Raw genomic sequence first — 12,825 nt, forward strand, 5'->3', positions numbered from 1 at the left:
GGTCCGGTGCGGGGGCGACACTGAGGGTTGCGATCCATTGCCGGACACGGAAAAAAAAAAAAAAAAAAAAAAAAAAAAAAAATACTTCTGTTGTCTCTTTAATCCTTAAAATAAAAATAAAAATAAGATTAAAAATAATAATAATAATAATAAATTATACATTATTAGCATTAATTATACATTAGCATTAAATATACATTATTAGCATTAATGTATATTAAACTTACACTAAGTTATCAGAAAAGTTTGTTCTCGCTCTATTTGAAGACCAAAAAGACTCAAGGTAGAGTAAGCTTTACAGTAATAATGAAATAACAGTAATAGCTATTATTTACTTAGCACCTAACACAGGAAAACCTTTACATACATTATCTTTAACCTTCAGTTAATTCCTATTTTACAGATGAAGAAATTGAGGCGTGGGATGAATCATAAAACTTAAGAGCAGCTAGGAAAGATTGGAGCCCAGATTCATAACTGTCTATACTAGAGTCCATGCTCTTTCCACTCTACAGTGCAGTCCCTACAAATGCCAAAATATCTGTCTGGCTGTCATTTGTTATTAAACACACTAAAGAGATCTTCTGAAAATTCATGTATTCTTCCCTGTCTTATTCGATAGAAAAAAACTGAACATAAACTATTTACATTAAGTCAGGATTATCACTTTGAGCGTCCATTAATACAGAGCTGTTTTCATCTAATCAAAAGGGTCCAGGTTGCTACCATTCTAAAATTAGGTGGTCTACTTTATGACTTTTTTTCTTTTCCTTCCTAGTTAATGTGCCTGGCTCTAACAGAAGTTCTTGGCCCATTCACAATTTGTTGTTTCTGTGGAGGTGGATACCAGTTAACTAAGGCTGTCAGAACTGTCTAAAATAAAAGTAAATAAACTGAGTAAAGTCCTGAGCATATGGACTTTGTGTCCTATAATTTGGGTGCTCAGGTAATTTTTAAATTTATGTCCTGGTTATGGGCAAGTTGAGGTTGGTGGATAAGTGACCAGTGGATAAGTTAGCTATCAGTATTTAAATACAGGAATAATAGAATGCAAACCCAACTAAAATAAATCACTTTAATGTACAATACAAATATTTTGAAGTCCCCTTTCAAATCTTAAAAATTATCTAGTACCCTCTCTCATACAATGAGAAATACCCTATACAAATTCCTGATGTTCAAACTCTGCTTAAGCAAGCCTAATGATCCAGAGTTCACTGCCTCTCAACACAATCTGCTACACTGTTGACTAGTTCTATACTTTTCCTATTTAGAGCTAATTTTGGCCTCAAATAACAGAGAACAAGTGTATTTCCTGTGTAGTTTCCCCAACACTTCGGAAGTTTTTTATTTTCTGGAAAAACAGTCCCAGGGCTGGCCCGTGGCTCACTCGGGAGAGTGTGGTGCTGATAAAACCAAGGCCACCAGTTCAGATCCCATATAGGGATGGCCGGTTGGCTCACTGGGTGAGCGTGGTGCTGACATCACCAAGTCAAGGGTTAAGATCCCCTTACCGGTCATCTTAAAAAAAAAAAAGAAAGAAAAGAAAAACAGTCCCAGTCCCCTCAATCTAGATCTGTTACCCTTTTATAATCAAAAAATTTGTTTTAAAACAGTTCTCTTGTTCTTCAAGGTATATTTAATAATGAAATCAGTTTTTGTATATTAATGTTTTGTAGATTAATGGGGTCTGGTTAATCTTGGTCATACAAAATTGGAATGCTAGGGAAGGTGTACAGACCTAGCTCAATTCACACTAAACAACAATAAATTTTTGAGTTCTCGCTTCTTTTTTCGCCCTCCCAAACAATGCCACAAAATAAACTCTTAAAAGATATCCTTAACCATAATGTTTAATGTTGCTAGATGTCAATTTTCTCACTCTCAGGCTTTTGTCTGCCTTCTTGTCACTTTGACCCTGTGAATGATCTTAAAACTTCCAAAATTCTTAAAGCTGCTCTCAAAATCATGAATTAGCCCATGACAGACCCAGCTCTGAGGCCTTAAAATGCTGACCTTTTTTTTTTTTTTCTCATTGCACTAACTGGATAACTTCCTATCTGGAATTTTCAGTTTTCCAGGAAATTTTATATCTATTATATATGTAATATATACACAAGTAGATAGATACAATGTATCATATATGTATGTGTGCACACACACAGAGGCATCTTCCTCAATTGTACCTTCTCTAAATGTAATTCTTTTTTTTTTTTTTTTTTTCCTTTTTTTTGAGACCGGCCGCACCGCGCTCAGCCAGTGAGCGCTCAGCCAGTGAGTGCTGTGAGCGCACCAGTCATCCCTATATAGGATCCGAACCCGCGGTGGGAGCACTGCTGCGCTCCCAGCACCGCACTCTCCCGAGTGCGCCACGGGCTTGGCCCTCTACATGTAATTCTTACGTTCATGATCATATCCTTCATTTCTATATGTTACCTTTACCATATTCTAGCTTCTTGACTCAGGAAAACACAATCTACCCTTGGATTCAATTTACTGCTTTCCATTCTCTTAGCAAGAATAAGGAGGCCCTCTCCAGGCATCCCACCCAATGATTTCCTCTTTGTGACTATAGTAATTAATCCCAAGGACCTTAAGAAGCAAAGCATTATTAACAGAGATGACTATATGTAAAATCCTCTGCCAAAGTATGCTATAAAACACCTGAAGCAAAGCATTATTAACAGAGAAGACTATATGTAAAATCCTCTGCCAAAGTATGGTATAAAACACCTGACGTACCATAACCAGTTCTGTCCCATTAATCCTGACCACCCCCTAAATTAACAGCCTTCATTATGATTTTAAAAAGATACACAATCAGTGGTATCATATAGGTATGTATCTTACATAACCTATTCTCAAGCAAGTTCCAAATAAAATCCTTCTACTAATAAAATTTATATTATATCTTTATATGTCTTGTATAACTCATTTTACTCACCTATTAGTGTTATTCCAAAAGTCCCACAATAAAATTGTGGAAAGACAAAGATGACTAGAGAAGTAAAAGTCATCAGAAATTTTTGCTTAGTCCCTAGGCAGATAATCAGCCAATTCAAAGTAGTACATAATGAGATTGCCCATATATGTATATATATATATGTCTAAATTATCTTTCTGGTTTAGTGATTTTACTGAGAGAGAGAAGAAGCCATTCTTCGAAATGCCTTAAGCTGGTTCTAAACATCAAGAACAAAGTAAAATAGTAACTGTAAGGTTTGTTTAAAGAGTATAAAGTCCCTAAATAGCAATTCAAATATAACAAAGTCCATCCCGTTCAGTAATACTGAGAAGCTCAAAAGAACCATGCCAATGCAATACAAACCTACCTTGCAAACAAAAGCAACAACAACCATATTACCTGGTCAGGTTGGCAACGTGCTATATACTGTACACGAGTGCTGAATTCGCCAGCACTCAGTTTATTTTAAGCCCTTATTAATAGTAACAGTCTAATGTCAAGGTTTAAAACCTATTATAACATCACCAAACCTTCCTCGCAGCTCTGATAAAAAACTTAAGTCACTCATGTAATACAACTCCTTCTAAACAGTACAAATGATTGTTAGGACAGAAAGTCATAAGGAATAGTAGTAGGCTCCCATAATTATTAAATTATTCTAAAGCCTTGTTGTTTGCTTGTTTCTTAGTATTATAAAAATAAAAACATGCTCATACTAAAAAAATTCAGTTCACCAGAAAGACTATACAGAAAAAATATGTTTTTGCTACTCCTACCTAATTTCATTCCCCAGTGACACCTCTGTCATTTGTTCCTTATATCGGTGTGAAGAAATTTTGTATGTATGTATAGAAATGTATGCTTTTTAAAAACAAATGAAAACATACTATACATATAGTTCTATATGAAGGGTCTTCAAAAAGTTCATGGAAAGGGCCGGCCCGGTGGCGCACTGCTACAGTGCACCGCTTGGGAAGTGTGGCGGCGCTCCCGCCGAGGGTTCGGATCCCACATACAGACCAGCCGCTCACTGGCTGAGCGAGGTGCGGGGGCAGCACTGAGGGTTGCGATCCCGTTGCCGGTCCTGGTCCGGTACGGGCGCGACACTGAGGGTTGCGATCCGTTGCCGGTCACAAAAAAAGAGACAAAAAGGAAAAAAAAAAAGTTCATGGAAAGATTCACATTATTTTTTAATTCCATTTTTTCACTAGCTTTTTGAAGTATCCTCATATTGTTCTTCTCAGTTCATAATGTATCTTAGAGATTTTTCCATATCTGAATCTCTGGTTCTACTTCACTCTAAGAGCTGCAAAGTATCACACTATATGAAGCCATTTATTTAACCAAACCTCTGTTGAGGCATGTTTAGGTTATTTCCAATTTTGTTTTGTTTTTCTTTTTTCAAATAATTTCAAATAATATAGTGACAAATATCTCTGTATGCAAATTTTTGTGTGCAAGCACAAATATATCTGAAACATGAGTTCCCAGAAGTACTCCCTGCTGTTACAGTTAAACAAATTCTAAGCAAGAAACCAGTGTATCTACTAAGGAGACCAGGAAAAACTACAAGTTTAATGCTCAGTGATTAAAATGTGTCAAACATTATCAGAAAGTTAGAAGTTAAGGTTTTGAAAATTAACAAACTGATGAGTTAGGAAAGCCAAAATAAAAAAAAAGAGAGAAACTTTACCCCCTGGGACAGAAAGATAAAAGGCCGAGAGAATGAATCACCTAAGAGATTAAAAAGAAGAAAGAAAAAGAGAAAAAAAAGAAAAGAAAATAGCAGACATAAGGCAAAATAAATTTAAAAAGTCACTTTTTGGCCTCTTTTCTTGCTTAAACCTAAGGCTCAAAATAAAATTGATCCGTAGACTTGAGATACATACTATTACACCACCAAACTTAGATGCAAAATGATTTAAATGACTATTTGAGGCCTCGTTTTTACAGGGTTTTCACAGGTTGATTTATTTCTACCAGGCTCTGAAGTTTTGAAAGGAGAGCCACCCCAAAAGAAAGCAAAGTAGTAACTTTAGGAACAATATAGCTTGTCAATCTTTTAAATTTCTGATCAACCTGACAGGAAAATATTAACCATTGCCTCATATATATAAAATAAACTTCTCTTTGGAAGGTCCCAATTAAAACAAAGAGATTCAGGTCTATGTTTTTTAATTACAATCCTACAATTTCCTAGCCCAATCCAGGACTTTCTAATATCCAACCTACCACAAAACTTAGTCAATAACTTACCTCTCCCAAAGTGCTAGGATTTGAATGCCACAGTACAAATTGATTCATGTTTTTGTCCATTAATGGTCCGTGGGTTTCTTTAAATGAAGTCCATTTTAGAGTCCACAGATACCAGTGTTCTGCAAAACTGAAAACCTCAAGAATGTCAATGCACATACCTAAGTTACCACATGGATACCAATTCATTATGAATACGTTATACTATATAGACATTAAGATGTGCAAAATTTAGTGCACATGACATTGAACAGCAGATTGAGGCAGCAAAATTAGACTTTATTTTAAAGACAATAATATTAACATAAGTCTAGAGGATTTAAAAACATTATTTTGTACCCTATTTATATTTATTCTAAAGGTGGCAACCACAGTAAGAGCATGCAAAAACGGGATGATTTGAATACCAGCATTTTCCAGAAATTGGGAAAACGAAGATTTAAGGGTAGGCAGACCTTCAAAATCTAAATACTGCAATCATGCACTTACATATCAACTTTTTGGAGTTTCCAACCTATTATAAGATCTTAGATTTCAAAATCTAAAAATGTTTACCAGTTTCTTCTTTGTAAAAACAAACACACACACACAAATACGACAATATGGCATAAATTTAGGATTTCCTACCCAACTATATCCAATCTAATGATGAGATTCTAGGATCTCTTAAGACCTTCCTTCTCATTAAATAGCCCATACACACAGTCTCCTCACTGGGACCGCATCTAGGTAGTAATTCGAGTCCATATCTCATTACACAGCCTGATATGTCATGTCATCTGCGCGTTTTTTCATTTGACAACCAAAACCAATTCTGTTGCAGTACTTGTTTTTTAGGCTCATGCCCACTCTTAATCACAATGAAGACACCTAAACAAATACTTTACATAGGAAACAATTTAATCTTCAAGGGACCCATTCTTTGGGGGGCCTCCTACAACTGTCTGAAAGAAGTTAACTTTATGTGTACCCACCAGGTAAAAATCTCGGACTGGATTTCTATAAATACTTTCAGTTTTGTTATGAAACAATTCTCATTTGCATCTCGAATGTAAGTAGTACCCCAATTTAAGAAAGAAAACATTAAGAAAAAGAAAATAAGTTTATACTATTGTAAAGAAAGCACTTAGAACACTAATTAGAAGCTCAGTGCTACAACTGCAGCTTATCGTTTGATGATCAACTCCTCCCTGTTATCGTTGCCCTGGATGTTCTTCCCAGAAAAGTAAAGGAACCCGAAAGAAGCCAAATTAATCGCCTTATCCTCTCCACCCAGAGAAAGTACTAAGACACATTTCTAAATTTCAATAACCATGAAAACAACAAAAACCCAACAACGTCCGGGAACGTCTTCTGCACCTGCATCCTGATAAATGACTGCTTAGCAAATTAAATTGCCGTTACTTCTACATTCAGAGGTAAGGATACTGAGATTTGAGAGAAGTTGCCCCGCTGAGCCAGAATCAGGTTCTCTTTCATTCATTCATTCATTCATTCATTCATTCGACAGCATCTAAAGAATGCCTAACAGTGGCAAGGCATTGCCCCGAGGATTAAGAGACGAATAGACGAGGTCCCTGTCCCCTGCCAGCAGAACGGGTGGAGGTAGGTGGGAGATGAACCCTAGGTCAGCTCATAGTGCCCCAGGCTCCGTCTCTCCACCACCAGCGCCAACGATCGTTATACATGACTTCCAGCCATGACCGATTCCTAGAAGACTCAGCCTGTTCGTATTTCCTCGACGACCTCAGCCCCCACGATCCCATTCCCAAGAATTTCCCGCATCCCTATCCCCTCAAGGAGTCTCATGCCAAGGAGCCTTTCCTCCAGCTACCACCTAATGCTAGAGTCACCTCTCTCCGCCCAAGCTGAGAGTCCCGAGTATCCCGGGCCATTAACCCCAGCTTTCGCCCCCGCCCTGGTTCAGGTCCGGCCCGCAGGTTACCTGCGGTGGACCCAAGGCTCCGGGAGGACCATAGACGCCCCGCCCCGCCCATCGCGACACCCTCCACAACCAGGTACCGCTTCCATAGCGTCATTTCCTGTGCGTCACGACCGGCCGCAAACCCTCCTCGCCCAGCAGTTCCGCTAAGCGCCGAACTCCGCTGGCTGACGTCACTTCCGGCCTGTTCCCCGGTCTCCCCCTACCCCCCACCACTTCCGGGATCTCGGCGCTCTGGACCTTGCTTCTCCGGTTCTCTTCTGCCTGCTTGCCTAAACTCCGCTGTGTAATTCAGCCCTGGGAAGAGCATTTTTTTTTTTCAAATTTCTTTGCCAGTTTCTGCAGCCCTCTCTTTTCTTCTGCAGCCTCTTCCCTCTTCTCCTTCTGTACCTTGAACTCATCCCTGTTCTCCAAATTCACACGGCCTCTCAGAGAAATCACAAGATTGTTCTTATGATTTTTCTGATTAATCGGCCCAGTGGAGTGCTTGGGAGTGCGGGCTCTGAGGTTTCAAATGCTGCCTCTCTCACTTCTAACGGTGTTTCCTAGGCAAGTTAGTTAAGCTCTCTGTGCCTGTTTCCAGTGTGAAGCATGCTACTAGTACCTGGAACATAGGGCTGTTGTGTGTATTACTTGAGATAATTCGTGGAAAGCGCTAGCACACTGAAAGCACTCAGTGAGTGTTAACTATTAATTTTGCTCTAATATGCACTCTTTTTCCCTGTTAGAACATGTAAGTGGTAAGGAAATCTGAAACCAGTTTTCCTGTTTTATTTGTAGCCTCAGTTTTTAAGTTAAGTGATTAATTGATGATGCCTGGTACCTTCCCCTTTGGAACTGTGCGCTCCTCCAGACAAAGACAAAATCTTGTATAGGAACCAACATTAACACTATTTTAAATCACCGTTTAGTTATCGTGCTAGGTACTGGGGCAAAGATGGATAAAACCCAGACACTGCCCTTAAGAACATGGAGATAATAAATATTATGGGATGAGGGAAATCAACCCAGGAAAAAAACCAGGGACCGGCTGAGCTGATTTTCCTTAGGACAAAAATTGACAAAATGATAGAACTGAAAGAACTTTAGAGTTAATCATTTAGTCAACCCCTTGTTGTTATAGGTAAGGAAAGATGGATCCAGAGAAGCCACTGACTAAAAGTGACACAATTAGTGGAAGTGCTAGGACCAGAAGTGTAGTCTTACAATACTAACCACCTCTCCCCATCCCAAATTCTGCCTCAAGATGTTAATAAAGTAACAGCAGATTCACTATCAAGACCTTCACCTTCAAGTGAAAAGGACTAGGAAAATCCCAGTCCAGGAGAGACAAGGTCAATGGAACCTAGCAAGATAACCACACAATTCTAATGATCATTTGAATGTTCTGGTGTGGCCACTGCTGTGTTCATTCCAAACGCAGTGGCCTTCCCCCCACCCCCACCCCCAGACTTCTTATATTTACCCAGAAATGAGGGGTAAAGTATCAGCTCCTGTAGCTCCACCTTCAGGTTTAACTGGCTGGACAGGAATAAGTAACTGACTCAAGCAGCTCCAGAAAGTAAGTGTAGTCTCTGTGAATACACTGCCAGTGATGAAGAACAATTTCATTTATCCTTTTCTAATTGGAAGTAATCTCTCTTAACTATTAAACCTTTGTTTTAGGAATATGACAAAGCTAACCTAGGTATTATTATTGAAAAGCTGGTTGTTTTCCAAATAACCCAGTAATTCCATAGACCCATAGAATGAGAGATGCAGTTAGAATAGATGAAATTTAAGGTGTCTTCCAACTCTATCATTAAATAGGTTAATGATCTTTTTAATGAATTTATGGACCAGAGAAATTAAATAATATGCCAAAAGTCACAAAGTCAGTGGCAGTAAATTCTAGAATCTAAGCCTCCTAATTCCATTTATTTACTTATTTGTTCATTCAATAGAAACAACAGGCTAGGCATTAGGAATACAAAGATGAAAATCATAATCTCCTTATTAGGCCTCATGGCCAGCTTAACATCAGCACAGCCATGATAGGCCACTTTCCACCCTCTTCCATCTTGCTTTCTGAGAAAAACCAGAATTTGTGCAAAACAGATTCTTATGCAAAAACAACCACCCAGTGCCATTCCTCTAATTCAAACCTTATAAAAACCTTTTTTAGTCTGTACGGTGTGAGAGCTGATCTGACTCAGTCTCCCCTCCACTCTGGTGGAATAAAGCATCTTGGCTGAAATGGCGCCTGGCTCAGGTCTCTTCTCCATCTCGCCGAACCTAACACTCCTGCATTTGAAGAGCTTCCTGTCTGATGAAGGAGACAGATATTTAATAGGAAAATAATTCAATGTTAATGTTATATGTCCATCTAGCTCCTTCATTCAACCAATGGCATCCCCCCCTTGCTACCAGTATACCATAACTTGATAAAAAAAAATATATAATATAAATACAAAATGTGATGTTTTAATAATATTTTAAATCATTTGAACCACATTTTTAAGAGTTTCAAGCAATCACAATTTACATAGGTGTTAAATTCAGCTTGTTTGGATTCTAGGCCTAGCTCTGCTAGTAAGTAGCTCTATGATAGAGTTTGGATGTGTTGTCCCCACAAAATTCATGTGGAAATCTAATCTCCAGTGTGGCAGTGTGGGGAGCTGTTTGAGTCATGGGGGCATATCCCTTATGAATGAATTAATGCTCTCCCTTGGGGGGTGAGGGTAGTGAGTAAGTTCTCACTTTACTATTTCTCACAAGAGCTCGTTGTTTAAAAAGACCCTGGCACCTTCTCTCTCTCTCTTGCTTCCTCTCTCACCATGTGATCTGCTTGTACCCGCCGGCTGCCTGCCGCTTTCCGCCATAAGTAGAAGCAGCCTGAAGCCCGTGCCAGATGCAGCTGTCTCAGAATCATAAGCTAAATAAACCTCTGTTCTGTATAAATTACCCAGTCTCAGGTATTCTGTTATAGCAACACAAAAATGGACTAATACACCATATGACCTTAAACAAATCAGCTCTCTGGGCTTCAGTTTCCTTTATAAGGTCTTTTCTGTAATAAACCTTGTATTCTGTCTAGTAGGGAAAAAAATGTATATTACTTACTACTGTGACCACTAGATGACAGGTGATAAGGAAGGACTCTCCCTCCTTTCCTTCCTTCCTTCCTTCCTTCCTTCCTTCCTTCCTTCCTTCCTTCCTTCCTTCCTTCCTTACCTCCCTCCCTCCCTCCCTCCCTCCTCGGACCAAAGACATCATTGTACTACCTATCTGAACAGCCACCTATACTGATGACAATCAAGTATCTCAAGACTTTGAGAGATGATAGGTCTAAAATGTTTGCTGAATGAGTGAAAGAGTGAATGGATTCCAGTATTAGTTTTGGGCCCTTCTGTCCCCTACTACTACCCCTGTACTTCTTCTTCTATTAAAACTCCTCTTTTTAAAGCTATGGTGGTAGAAAGAGGAAGAAAAGATGAGACAATAGATAGAGGAGTTGGATTGGGAGGAAAATGGATAAAAAATCAAGGCACTGCATTGAATCTCAAAGCAATCAGTACACTGTAGTATTTATGGATGGAATAATAAGCCTAGGAATTAATTTTTTTAAATAGGCGAGGATATCAGATGATAAATATTGGTCATGTAGTGGTATTGTTCCATTATAGTCTCTTTTATGTGTGTGTATCCTTGAAAAATTTCATAGTACAAAGTTAAAAATAAAGGAGATCATGGGTGCATTTTCTTTCCTCTTGACAAGACTGAGTTCAAACTATTCCACTGAATCTCAGGATGCTTTTGCCTGATGTTACAGAAAGCTTGTCACAGATTGGGTTTTCCAGAAGTAAACAATGATATGGAGATATGAAAAAAAATTTTATTAGGAATGAGGAAGCAGGATTGTTCAGAGGAAGAAGTTAAACTGAAATTCAGTTGTCCCTGCCAAAACTCATGTCGAAATCTGATCCCCAGTGTGGCAGTGTGGGGAGCTGTTTGAGTCGTGGGGACAGATCCCTCATGAATGGATTAATGCTCTCCCTGGGGGATGAGGGTAGTGAGTGAATTCTTGCTTTATTAGTTCCCCCAAGAGCTGGTTGTTTAAAAGACCCTGGCACCTCCTCTCTCTCTTTCTTGCTTCCTCTCACTGTGTGATCTGCTTGTGTCCACTAGCTGCCTGCCACTTTCCGCCATGAGTAGAAGCATCCTGAGGCCCACATCAGATGCAGCTGTCCCAGAATCATAAACCAAATAAACCTCTGTTCTTTATAAATTACCCAGTCTCAGGTATTCTGTTATAGCAACACAAAATGGACTGACAATAGCATTGGCTAACGTGTGCATCAGCAGTGAGCCCTTTGCTTGGTAACAATTTTGGTGACCACAAAGGGACTAGTCTTTGTGATTACTTGCCCAAGGCACTGCACACCCAAGTGGGGTGAGGGCGCTCCTTGCCAATTCTGAGTAGCCACCTAAACCAGTTTGTCTAGAAACTTGGCTGTGGAGTCTCTGCTTCTCCAACACAGGTGCTCTAGGCCCTTTGGCACTACTTCTCTTTTTGGGAAAAGAAATAGGTCTGGGGATCAGGACGTCTCTGGGTGAGTTACCTCACTACAAGCCTACACCTTTCCTTGTCTTTTTGGTCTCATGAGAATTGTGGGTTAGAGTCCCACACTAGAGAGACCCTGGTAGGTTGAGTCCCAAGAAAATTGAGGACAATATAAAAGGCTATACCCGTGGAGGTGCTTATGTAATTTGGTTCAGAAATTAAGGTTTGGGGCTGGCCCAGTGGCGCACTGCTACAGTGCGCCGCTTGGGAGCGCAGTGGCGCTCCCGCCGAGGGTTCGGATCCCACATACAGACCGGTTCCCGCTCACTGGCTGAGCGAGATGCGGGCGCAACACTGAGGGTTGCGATCCCGTTGCTGGTCTGGTCTGGTCCGGGCGCGACACTGAGGGTTGTGATCCGTTGCCGGACACGAAAAAAGACAAAAAGGAAAAAAAAAAAAGAAAAAGAAATTAAGGTTTGGTTAAGAGAGTATCCATTTTGCTTGTTTTTCTGTTTTGTGTGTTAGTCTTGTCTTGTTTGATTGGCTGATTGAGATTAGAGTCTTTGGTGACCATAACAAAACCTTCTAAGTCCCCAAAGAAAGGGGTCTTTGTTCTGGTTGCCTTAGACAAGGTTCTCCCAAAATCATGGGAAATGCAAGTGGCATTTCCATTTTTAGTCCTTTGGGATGTAATCTTCAGAATTGGGCAACGTTCAGCTATGAACCAGTTAAAGAGAGAAAATGATTTTCTTTTGTTACGCTGCCTGGCCCCAATAGTCATTGGAGTCAGGTGAAAAATGGCCCAAGAATGGGTCTCTAAACTATAACACCATTTTGCAATTAGGTTTGTTCTGTAAGAGAAAGGAAAAATGTGGTGAGATGCAATACATACAGTCTTTTTTGTCCTTACATCAAAACAATAACTTATAGGAGAAATGCAAAGTCATGGTTCAGAGGGGCGATTCACAGAAAAAGCCCGTTCAGCCTGAATCAGGGCCAGAGGAAGACCTCATCATGCCTCATTTGATGATGATGCTTTCTGCCCTGACTTCTCCTGCCTCTTCATGCCCATATAACAAGGTACCCCCCAGGCTGCCAGTCTGACCTTAGACTTTTCTTTGT

The 12,825-nt window shown here is 39.7% G+C and overlaps 1 long non-coding RNA gene across 1 annotated transcript in view; it reads right to left on the reverse strand.

Annotated features, from left to right (window-relative positions):
• LOC103591457 overlaps positions 1-7,240 on the reverse strand; it is a 10,395-nt gene extending 3,155 nt beyond the window's left edge. The window contains exons 1-2 of the long non-coding RNA XR_550575.1: positions 7,164-7,240; positions 5,222-5,348 (exon numbers count right to left, since the gene is read on the reverse strand). This is a non-coding gene — a long non-coding RNA (uncharacterized LOC103591457). The remainder of the gene's footprint in view (positions 1-5,221; positions 5,349-7,163) is intronic.
• Positions 7,241-12,825: the final 5,585 nt, after the last annotated feature.

This window comes from Galeopterus variegatus, unplaced genomic scaffold (assembly GCF_000696425.1).
Source record: "Galeopterus variegatus unplaced genomic scaffold, G_variegatus-3.0.2 Scaffold971, whole genome shotgun sequence".
NCBI lineage: Eukaryota > Metazoa > Chordata > Mammalia > Dermoptera > Cynocephalidae > Galeopterus > Galeopterus variegatus.